The following is a 12,716-nucleotide window of genomic DNA, read 5'->3' as shown; positions in this document are numbered from 1 at the left end:
GTGTCAGTGGTGTGTTTCTGCTACCTGTCCCAATGGTTTGCAGTCCCGAATGAAAGAGAGAGACACAGTCTTTATATTTTAATGTCTTAATCAGCACAATAGCTGGACCATTTCCTAACCTCCAGATGGTTAATCCACCTTCTGCCAATAATCCCGAGTTATTGTATTATTATTTACTAAATTCTATATTCTACCTTGGCTGCCATGGACCCAATTGGGCAGCATTCTTTGGTGGTGCTCTCCTGACTCTACATGATGGCTATGTCTCCCTATTCTGACTCTTCTTAAGCAGGCATCTCCACTCCTCTAATTCTCCCAATATGGCATACATCCTTCTTCTTTCCCTCTCTCATTCCCAAGCCCAGGAAGCCTAAAAGTCCTGTCTCTGTCCACCTTGCTCAGCCATTGGATGTCACCATTGTTATTTAGAAAGAATCAGAAACAAATACCCTGGCAACAAATACCCTGAAAGCTAAGTTCACTCTCATACAGTTTGTGGAGAACATGATTAACATTCTTAGTACAAGTCACTACTTTAAGGAATTGCTTTAAAATTTCCCACACCGAACAAAGTCTAGATGATTAAATAGTAGATAAACTAACTTGGGCAGAGGAGCTGGCTGTGTACAAACTAACCAACCAAATTCTTTTTAAGATGTTTTAGATATTTGTCATTCCATGCCACATCCAACTATTACATTCTGATGATTTTTAATGTGCATTCTATACAGAAGACAAATATAACATGAGCCGGAATATAGTATACTTTTGTGTAATAATTTAAAAAAAAGTCTTCCTTAAAAAACTAATTCCTTCTACACACAAAAATATAACCCTGGACATTATACGGTACATGCATATACAGGCAATGCTGCAATACATGTATTCTCAAAATAATAAAAAATTCTGTTGAGAATACCAAGCAAAATATTTAAAAAAGACTGCTCGGTAAGTTAAGGTCATCATCAAACTATGAAGAGCAGAGTTCATATTACCCAGAATGCATGTAAAGTTGGATATGTTAGAATGCATCTATAATCCGCGCTCTTATAAAAAGTAACACCCACTGGTTAAGCAAACACCATCTTTCTCTGTTCCCTCCATTTACTACACCATCTACCTCCTGCATATTTTCTAATGCTAATGAACTTTCTTAACATCTATTCAACAAGTTTTATATACCGTCCTAACTGTTATTGCTCTAAAACTCCATTTTGATTGTTCCCTTCTCTATCCAAGACAAAGCTTAGGGGGAAGAATGTGCATCTTCTTATCTGTTTTGCAGATTTGCCTTCATTTTAAGAGTTAGATTTTAAAGTTGTCATGACCATTTAGCAAAGGGCAGAGATTTTATGTGTTTTTCTAATCCTACAAATAACATTTTCTCCCTGGTATCAGCATTAGTACAAGAATGAAACTTAGTTGTGTACATTAGGTTATGTATCTTATATAGGCATAAATTGATTTATAATTGCATGCAACAAGCATTGTTGTATCACACAGAATACTATGACTTCATAACAAATGTTCTATGCCAGTTAGCTTCACTCCTTCCTTGTCCCTATGCCCTGCCCATCACTGAACTGTCTTCTTTTCTTAAGCTTTCCTTATACCTCTCCAACTTTTCTTTTGATAGTGTGCAACCTTTAAAGTTTGTCTACTTTTGTCATGTGCATTCAAGTTTCTTCCATGTGCTTCCATGGCTTAATAGTTCAATTCATTTTAATGCTAATTTCATTGTCCAAATCTGCAAAGCCTATTTTTCCATGGTCCTTCAGAAGAATATTTTGGATGCTTTTATATATTGCATTAACATTCAGAGAAAGGTTCTCTTGTACTATTGCTATACAATACAATCTATCTTATTTCTAGGAGTGTAATTAAGTCTAGTACAACTTCATAGTACAGAAAATCTTATCTATGTGTAATTTCCAATCCTGAACTCTGTTACTTTTATTTCTATGAAAGTTTTTTTTATCATTTTCCATTTTTATGTGGCTTCATCTCTGCTCTTTTCATAAGATTCTTCTTCACTTTAGCAAACAATTTTAGCATCTTACCATGTTAGGCTAGATCCTCCATTCCCTGTTTGTGTTTTTTCCTCAGATGATTTTAGCTAGTCCTGGTCTTTTAAATATTACCTATAATACCATCCTTACAATTGGATATTTCCCTGCTAAATTTGCCAGTATAATATGAAACTGCACTGTAATTTCAAAAGCATATCTTCTATAACATGTACTTTTCTGTCATTTCTCTATCTAGTAAATGGTATTATTATCTAACTACTTCCTAGTTCCTGTTTGTTCAACAGCTTCTAAATGAAAAGATAAATGCACTTATATCTCCTTTACTTGTGTTTTAAAACATGTAGAGCTGCATGCCAAATGTGTAGACTTTCAATTCAACACCCCCTGCATTTAAGTAAGACATAGTATTTAAAGGTTTAACCTTGCCTTTCTATTTTAACCAGTGCCCTAAGCTTTGCATCTCCAGCCACACAACCCACATCCCAGTTACAGTTCAACTCCCTAGGTGTTCTGACACATCTAGGATCACAGGAGAGACACCCAAACCTATCCCCAATACCTGGCTTGAACTGGTGCCCCCATGACCAAGGACACAGGGACCCTGCCCAACCAGAGACCTGAGCTATTTGTGGTTTGCACCTGTGCCCAGAGCTGCTGCTCTGCTCTGGATTCCCACCCAATCTGCCCACACTCAGATGCAGGAGTTCTGAAACATCCAGGATCACAGAATCACAGGATCACAAGAGGGATAGGCTCCAGTTAGAGACAGTGAGGCCAGTTAACATCAGAGGCAACCAGATGGCAAGAAGCAAGCTCAAGAACATAAGGAACAGAAACCAATACTATTTGGCAACATCAGAACCCAGTTCTCCCACCACAGCAAGTCCTGGATACCCCAACACCCCTGAAAAGCAAGAATCAAATCTAAATTCTTATCTCATGAAGATGATAGTGGACTTTAAGAAGGACATAAATAAATCCCTTAAAGAAATAAGGTGAACACAGGCAAACAAGTAGAAGCCCTTAAAGAGGAAACACATAAATCCCTTAAAGAAATACAGGAAAACACAATCAAACATGTGAATGAATTGAACAAAACCATCTAAGATCTAATAATGGAAATATAAGCATTAAAGAACATACCAAGGGAGACAGCCCTGGAGATGGAAAACATAGGAAAGAAAGGAGGAAACACAGATGCAAGCATCACCAACAGAATACAAGAGATAGAAGAGATCATCTCAGGGATAGAAGATACCTTGAAAGGCATTAACACAACAGTCAAAGAAAATACAAAAAGCTAAAAGCTCCTAACTCAAAACAATCAAGAAGCCCAGGACACAATGAACAGACCAAAACTAAGAATAATAGATATAGAAGAGAGTGAAGATTCCAAACTAAAAGGGCCAGCAAACATCGTCAACAAAATAATAGAAGAAAACTTTGTTAACCTAAAGAAAGACATGCCCATAAACAAACAAGAAGCCTACTGGACACCAAAGAGATGAGATCAGAAAATAAATTCCTCCTGTCCCATAATGATGGAAACACCAAATGCACAGAACAAAGAAAGAATATTGAAAGCTGTAAGGGAAAAAGTTGAAATAACCTATAAATGCAGTTCTATCAGAAGTACACCAGACTTCTCAACAGAGACTCTAAAAGTCCGAAGATTTGGGCAGATGTCATACAGACCCTAAAAAAACAAAAATGCCATCCCAGGCTACTACACCCAGGAAAACTCACAATTACCATAGATGGAGAAAACAAGGTATTCAAAGACAAAACCAAATTTAAACAGTATCTTTCCACTAATCCAGCCCTATAAAGGATAATAGATGGAAAAGTCCAATATAAGGAAGGAAACTACACCCTAGAAAGAACAAGAAACTAATCTTTTCACAACAAACCTGAAAGGAGAGAAACACACAAACATAATTCCACCTCTAGCAACAAAAATAACAGGCAGCAACAACCATTGGTCCCTAATACCTCTCAACATCCATGGATTCAATTTCCCAATAAGAAGAAATAGGATAACTGACTGGACACGTAAATTGGATTCGAAATATTGTTTTATACAGGATCACAACTCAGTGACAAAGACAGACATATCCTCAAAATAAATGGCTGGAAAAAATTTTTCCAAGCAAATGGTCCAAGAAATAAGTTGTAGCAGCCATTCTAATATTAAAAAAAAACAACCAAAAGTTATCAAAATGTTGGGAAAGGACATACATACACATCAAAGAAAAATTCACCAAGAAGAACTCTTAATTCTGAACATCTGTGCCCCAAATTCAAGGGCACCCACCTTTGTAAAAGAAATGTTAATGAATCTCAAAGCACACAATGATAGAAGGAGGTTTCACCACCCCATTCTCACCAATGGACAGATTTTGGAACCAGAAACTAAACAGAGTCACAGTGAAATTAATAGAACCAAATGGATTTAACAGAGATCTACAGAACATTTTAACCTAAAACTAAGGAATATACCTTCTTCTCAGTACCTAATGGTACCTTCTCCAAAATTGACCATATAATTGGAAACAAAACAAACCTCAACAGATACAAGAACATTGAATTAATCCCATGTATTCTATTGGACCACCACAGAGTAAGAATCATCTTCAATGATAAGAAAACAACAGAAAGCACACATATAAATGGAAGCTGAACAACTATCTACTCAATGATAACTTGGTCAGGGAAGAAAGAAAGAAAGAAAGAAAGAAAGAAAGAAATTAAAGACATAAAATTTAATGAAAATGAAGGCACAATATATCCAAACTTATGGGACACAATGAATACAGTGCTACGAGGAAAACTTGTAGCTCTTAGTGCCTCCTTAAATAAATTAGAGATCTCATACACTAGCAGCTTGACAGCACATCTGAAATTCTAGAAAAAAAGAAGCAAATATATCTAAAAGGAGTAGATGACAGAAAACAGTCAGGGCTGAAATCAACCAAGAAGAAACAAGGATAATTATACAAAGAATCAACAAAACCAGGAGCTGGTTCATTGAGAAAATCAACATGATAGATAAACCTTTAGCTAAACTAAATAGAGGGGACAGATACACTATCCAAATGTACAAAATCAGAAAGGAAGAGGGATACATAAGAACAGAAACTGAGGAAAATCAAAAAATAAATAGATCCTACTACATAAGTCTATATTCAAAAAAACTAGAAAATATAGATGAAATTGATGATTTTCTGGGCAAATACCAGGTATCAGAGTTAAGTCAGGACCAGATAAATTATCTAAACAATCCCATAACCCATAAGGAAATAAAATCAGTCATTAGAAATCTCACAACAAAGACATGCTTAGGGCTAGATTGTTTTGGTGTAGAATCCTATCGGAACTTCAAAGAAGACATAAAACAATACTTCTCAAACTATTTCAAAAAATAAAAACAGAAGGAACACTACTAAATTCTTTCTATGAAGTCACAGTTAAGCTAATTCCTAAACCACACAAAAACCCTACAAAGAAAGAGAACTTCAGAACAATTTCTATCATGAATATTGTTGCAAAAGTACTCAATAAAATTCTTGCAAGCAGAATTCAAGAACATATCAAAATGTTTATTCACCATGATCAAGTAGGCTTCATGCCAGGAATGTAGGGATGGTTCAATATACAGAAATACATCAATTAATCCACTATAAAAACAAACACAAAGAAAGAAAACCATGATCATCTCATTAGATTCTGAAAAAGGCTTTGACAGAATACATCCTTCATGTTAAAATTATTGGAGAGATCAGGAATTCATGTTCCATACCTAAGCATTATAAAGGCAATATACAGCAGGCAAATAGCAAACATCAATCTAAATGGAGAGAAATTCAAAGTAATTCCATTAAAATCTGGGGCAAGATGAGGCTGCCCTCTCTCTCTCTTCCTAGTCAATAGTATTGAAAGTTCAAGTCAGAGCAATTAGACAACAAAAGGAGATAACAGGGATAAAAATTCAGAAGGAGAAAGTGTAGGTATCACTATTTGCAAATGATAGGATAGGATATATAAAGGACCCCGGAAATTTCCCAGAGAGAGTTCCTACAGCTGATAAACAAAGTGGCGGGATATAAAATTAACTCTAACAAATAAGTAGCCTTCCTCTACTCAAAGAATAAATTGGCTCAGAAAGAAATTAGGGAAACAACATACTTCACAATAGGCACAAATAATATAAAACATCTTGGTGTGACTCTAACCAAGCAAAGTGAAAGTATTATATGACAAAAACTTCAAGTCCCTGAAGAAGGAAAACAAAGACCTCAGAAGATGAAAAAATATCTCATGCTCATGGATTGGCAGGATTAATGTAGTAAAAATGGCCATCTTATCAAAAGCAATTTACAGATTAAATGCAGTCTCCTTCAAAAATTCCAACTCAATTCTTCATAGAGTTAGAAAGAGCAATTCTCAATTCATTTGGAATAACAAAAAGCCCAGGATAGCAAAAACTCTTCTCAACAATCAAAGAGCTTCTGAGAGAATCTCCATTCTTGATCTCAACCTGTACTACAGAGAAATAGTGATAAGAACTGCATGGAATTGATATAGAGACAGGCAAGTATATCAATGGAATAGAATTGAAGACACAGATATAAACCCACACACCTATGGTTACTTTGTCTTTGACAAACATCTGGTGGAAAAAGAGAGTATTTTCAACAAATGGTGCTGGTTAAACTGGTGGTCAGCATGTAGAAGAATGCAAATTGATCCATTCTTTATCTCCTTGTACAAAGCTCAAGTACAAGAGGATCAAGAACTTTCTCAAAAAAACAGATACACTGAATCTAATAGGAGAGAAAGTGGGGAAGATTCTGAAACACATGGGCACGGGGGAAATTTTCATGAATAGAACATCAATGGCTTATGCTCTCAGATCAAAAATTGACAAGTGGGACCTCATAAAATTGAAAAGCTTTTGTATGCCAAAGGACACTGTCAACAGGACAAAAGGGTAACTCACAGATTAGGAAAATACGTTTCCCAATTCTACATTTGTTAGAGGGCTAATATCTAAAATATACAAAGAAATCAAGAAGTTGGTCTCTGGAGAACCAAATAATCCTATTAAAAATGGGGTACAGAGCTAAACAAGTTTCTCAACTGCGAAATCTCGTATGGCTGGGAAGCACCTAAAAAAAATGTTCAACATCCTTATTCATCAGGGAAATGCAAATCAAAGCAACCCTGAGATTCCACCTCATAACAACCAGAATGGCTAAAACCAAAAACGCAGGTGACAGTAGATACTGGCAAGGATGTGGAGAAAGAAGAATACTCCACCGTTGTTGGTGTGACTACAAGTTTGTAAAACCACCTTGGAGATCAATCTGGTGGTTTCTGAGAAAATTGGAAATAGTTCTACATGAAACCCCAGCTGTACCACTACTGGGCATATACTCAAATGATACTCCAACAAATAAAAAGGACATATGCTTCACTATGTCTATAGAAACCTTATTTATAATAACCAGAAGGTGGAAACAACCCAGATGTCCCTCAACAGAAGTGTGGATACAGAAAATGTGGTACATTTATACAATGGATTACTACTCAGCTATTAAAAACAATGACTTCCTGAAATTCATAGGCAAATAGATGTAATTAGAAAATATCATCCTAAGTAAGGTAATTAGGACTCAGAAGAACACACATGGTATGTACTCACTAACAAGAGGATATTAGCCCAACAGTTCACAATGCCCATGAAACATCCCACAGACCATATGAAGCTAAGGAGGAAGAAAGACCAAGGTGTAGATGCTTCAGTCCTGCATTAAAGACAAACAGGATGATTCAGGGAGGTATAAGGATGGGGGACCTCAGAGGAAGAGAGGAGAAAGAGGAAATAAAGGGCAGAATCAGGTACTGGAGGGGATAGGTGAGAGTTACAGAGGGTCAGAAAATCAAATAAAACTATGTACCAGTGGGGAATGAGGAACTGGGAATATCCACTGGAGCGTCCCAGACTCCAGGGCAGTGAGAGGTTCTCAGGACCCAACAGGGATGACTCAAGCTGATTTTTTTTCTAAGACAAGGACACCAAACCCTGAGACTGTTGCTGTTACCAAGAGATGTTTGCTGACAGAAACCTGGTGTGGCTGTTCCTTGGGAGGTTCTACCAGCAACTGACCAATGCAGATGTGGATGCATGGAGCCAACCATCAGACTGAGCTTGGGGACCTTGGCCGGGGAACTGATGGAAGCACTGGATGAGTGGAGGAGGATTGTAACTCCATAGGAAGAACAACATAGGCTGGCCTGACTACCCAGTGTTCCCAGAGACTAGACCACTAACAAAGGAGTGTACAGGGAGGGATTCATGGCTCCAGATCCGTATTTAGCAGAGGATAGCTTGTCCTATATCAATGGGAGGGTAGGCTCTTGTTCCTGTCAAGGTTTGATGCCACAGCATAGGCGGATGCTGGAGCAATGGGTGGGGTAGCACCCTCATAGAGACAAAATGGAGAGGGGAGAGGGTGGATGTGGGATGGGGGGAGGCTTGTGGGGGGCTAACCGTGAAGTGGGATATCATTTGAGAAGTAAGACAATTGAATGATTAAGTAAAAATAAATGAAAAAATAAATGTTTAACCTCAAAGAAAAAATTAATTTTCTTCTATTATCATCTGTAAAGTGAGCACAGATATACATCTCAGAGTATCATTTTCAGTGCTAAATGCTGAACCTAGGACACAGTGTTTTTAGATAAGGAATCATCACTGAGCCACACCAAAGCCCTTCAAATAATTTATAAACAAATAAATCAGCTGGCACATGTGAAAGCTCAGGATAGAATTATTGAATACAGGTATATTTATTGCTATTGTTCGGAAGATAGATTTCCACAAATAAGGTACTGATGTTATCTACATCATAAAATGTTGACTTCTGGGTGTGGTGAGTTGGCACAGCATTCTAGAGCAAATGGAGCTCTTTCAGAGGATCCAGGTTAACAACAAGAGTCCAATTCCAGGCAATCAAAATCCTCTTCTGGCATGCATGAGGTTTTACAAATCAGGTAAAATGTTATTACACATAAAAATAAATATCTTTAAAAAGATACTATTGTGTGTCCTTGTAATGACAGTCAAATAGATATTCATAATCTTATGCAATTTCAAGACTAAAAGTCTTGTTATAACCATTTATAAATAATAAAACTTATCTTTAAGTTTGCTTTTATATAAAATAAAATTGAGCAGAAACTTCCTTCAGATATAAGTGTAGTTACTCATTCCTAAATTGCTCATTGGTCATCTCATGAAGGTCTTTCCTCAACTGGGGCTCCTTCCTATATGATGAGGTTAGCTTCTGCCAAGCAACTTATAAAATCAACCAGTACAACATCATTACCACATAATGTCAATAGTTTAGAGCATAAATGAAATTCAGTATTGAGATTACATATTTTGTGAGCTTAGACAAATTTAGAGTAACACATTTTCTCATTTTCTAGATCATGCAAACTAGACACACTACCTTTCCTCTGTGCTTGGTCCATTCTCCTGTTTCTAAACCACAACTCATAATAACAAATTCTTATACTTTCTCCATACTTTGCCTAAGCCATATTATAATGCATTAAGACTCATACAATATGCAATTGCTTTAGACTTGATACAGTAATATGTATTTAAGCTTTATGCACATATGTTCATAACCTGTTTAGTTCATTCATTTTTATTGCTAGATATTTTTCCATTGACTAGGCATACCATAGCTTATAAATTCATTCCTAAAGAGAATTTCAAATGTTTCAAATCATAGCAAATGTCAATTATTCTATAATCACTTTGTGTCAATGATGACATTTTTTTCTCATTTGGATACACTGGAGGAAGGCGTATGATAGCTGTATTGTAGCCAACACTATGTTCAGTTTTATGAGACACTGGAACCTACTTACACATTGGCTTTCCAATTTATATTTATAATTCTAGAAGCAATGAGTTGAACAATTATTCTCATTTTGACTACCATGTGATGCCAGCAGTGTTGGGACACTGGCCATTTTAACAGGTATATATCTCTATCTCTTATTTTAATGCATATTTTCTAATAAACTATGGAATCAAGCATGGTTTCATATGCTAAACTTGCCCAGTGTGTATATGTATTGTTAACATCTTCAGTTTTCTGTACACTATATAGGAGGATTACATTTAAGGCTCAGAATTATAACAATTTTATATGTCAGACAATTTAAAGTAGAATCATTTTCTAACTTTATGTAAACCACAATTTTAAAACAAAATTTTAGCAATCGAGAACATATTGATCTTACTTATATTTTATCAAATTATAGGTAATTAATGTAAGATTAAACCAGAACCATTTTATAATCTATGATATTAGACTTCTAAATTCTGCTTACTATTCAACTACTAAATAAATTTTAATAAATTTCATAAATTTATTCTTCTAATAAACAATTATAATTACAGTGGGGCTAATCTCAACAATCTTTATAAAGATAATCTTTGTTTATCTTTATAAGTAAACAAAGTTTGACAATGTCTTAACATTGTATGTTAACCATGAGTCTATAATTTAAGAAACATATGTCAATAGAATTTTAAAAAATGATAGTAATAAATGTTAGAATACCCACAAGGGTAGGCTTCCCATTGAATATTTACATAATATAACTGATATTAGGGTAAAGATAGTAAGAAAGATCATGTTCTATGAAGATAGATGTTAGATGATCCTGATGGTGAAAATTATGTAATTAGATAATAAAAAAATAGATAAGTAGAAAATAGAGATAAAGGTTGATCAATAAATGGAAAATAAACTTATTTAGAAAATATCCAGTTAAACAACCTAAGAATAGTAACATAGTCCTAAACTATAAAAACAAATGTAAATAATTAAGGAGTTAGAAAACAATAATTAATTAAAAATAATCAAGATTAAAAATAGATTGGAATGTTATATGTAAACATGTTTGTAATAATTTGACTTATAAACATTTAATTAAGCTTACTTATTTGAATAATATTTAAAATTCACATACTCAGTATATTTACAACTCAACAAATAACAGATATACAAATGGATGGCATATTCTATGTAGATACTAAAGATTAAAAAATATTATCCCATGATTAGTGTTGCTTGGAGCATGGATTGCCCTAAGAGTTAGTTAGTTCTCATAGTCCTCCTAACACAGATTGAGGATAAACCTTTAAAATCTGAACTTTAATAATAATAGTGACTAACATGAAGATATTCTGCAATGAGATTAAAGATTCCTGGGAGGTACTTTCTGGTCCATTTCACTAATTATACTGTTGACTTCCTGTAAATTATCAAGATAATTGTAGCAAATTATCAGTCTTAACTGTAGCTAGCGCAATGTTTTGGAGACAAGGTGAATCAACGTATTGGAACAGTACCTGTTAAGATACTTGTCTTACTGATTGTGGATATATGTGGCCCTAGATTGAAGCCTCCATACTGTGGGTGTGGGTCCCCCATCCCTGATTGACCATTGTGTACCAGTGTTCTCAGGGTTCAGAGAAGCTTGGCGACCAGGGTCTCAAGTAGCGAGGAGTGTGAGAGTATAAACGATCTAGGAGACTTTTGTCAGAGGACAATACTTTTTTTTTTTTGACATTCCAGGGTTAGTTTATAGAGCTTGAGTTAGCTGGGCGAGGAGGAAAAAGGACAAGAGAGAAAATGCATCTAATTTGGATATCCAGATGTAGTTGAAGTCAGGCAAACATTAATCACTCTCCAATTCAAATATCAAATCTTGCAGTAGGAGACAGAGACTTTCCAAACTTAGTAAGATTAGCAGCCTGCTGGTCGCATGACTTCTGAAAAGCCAGTTCTCTGGTAATGGAAACAGTAGTTTAAATGACTCTATCATGTCATTACCTTTATCTCTATGTGGTTGAGTAGGCCTGATTTGGATAGGGAGTGGCCCCATTCCTGCCATGCTCACTGAGAGCTTGTGTGTGTGTGTGTTTCGGGGGTGGGGGGCTGTATGGGGAGGGATCTACCACCAACATCTTACACTTTGTTCTTATAATAGTATTGTGTCAGCATATGTGTCAGTATTGTCTGTGGGAATAGCTTAATATTGTACCAAAACTTAGCTGACAGTGCCTTTAGCTATATTAGTAACTTGATTTTTGAGAAATTGTATAAAGCATGGAATGAGAAGGAGGAGGGCTCCATTGGCTTCCATTGAGTCCATCAAGGGCAAGAGCCAGACAATGAGGGGGTTGGGGGACTAGGTGCCAGGGTCATTAAAGTCTTATCAAAGCAGAAGTCACTAAGGGTCTTACTATTTTGTTCAATCAAACACATTTTATTTATAGAAACATCATTATTTCCCATGTTCTTCTGTCAAGAGGTCCAGAGCCCTTCTGTTTTGTTTCCTGCAAATGTGGTCATTTGTATCTAGGGAATAATTATACAGGAATGCAAAGGTAGGTGTACCTGAAGGATGGGGACCCTCCTGTAAGGATTGATTAAAGGAGAGCTTGGGTTTGAGAAGGAGTTAATTAAGGTAGCCATTAGCAGGTGCTGCTGCCAAAATGGGACAAGGAAATGAGGCACAAAAGAAACCCCTAGAGGTATTTGAGGTGGGACATGAGCAGCAGAAGATCAGCAGCATATTGTAGTCGGGACAGGG

Source organism: Grammomys surdaster, unplaced genomic scaffold (genome assembly GCF_004785775.1).
Source record: "Grammomys surdaster isolate TR1022 unplaced genomic scaffold, NIH_TR_1.0 97, whole genome shotgun sequence".
NCBI classification, from domain to species: Eukaryota; Metazoa; Chordata; class Mammalia; order Rodentia; family Muridae; genus Grammomys; species Grammomys surdaster.
Note: the sequence above shows the minus strand (reverse complement) of the source record.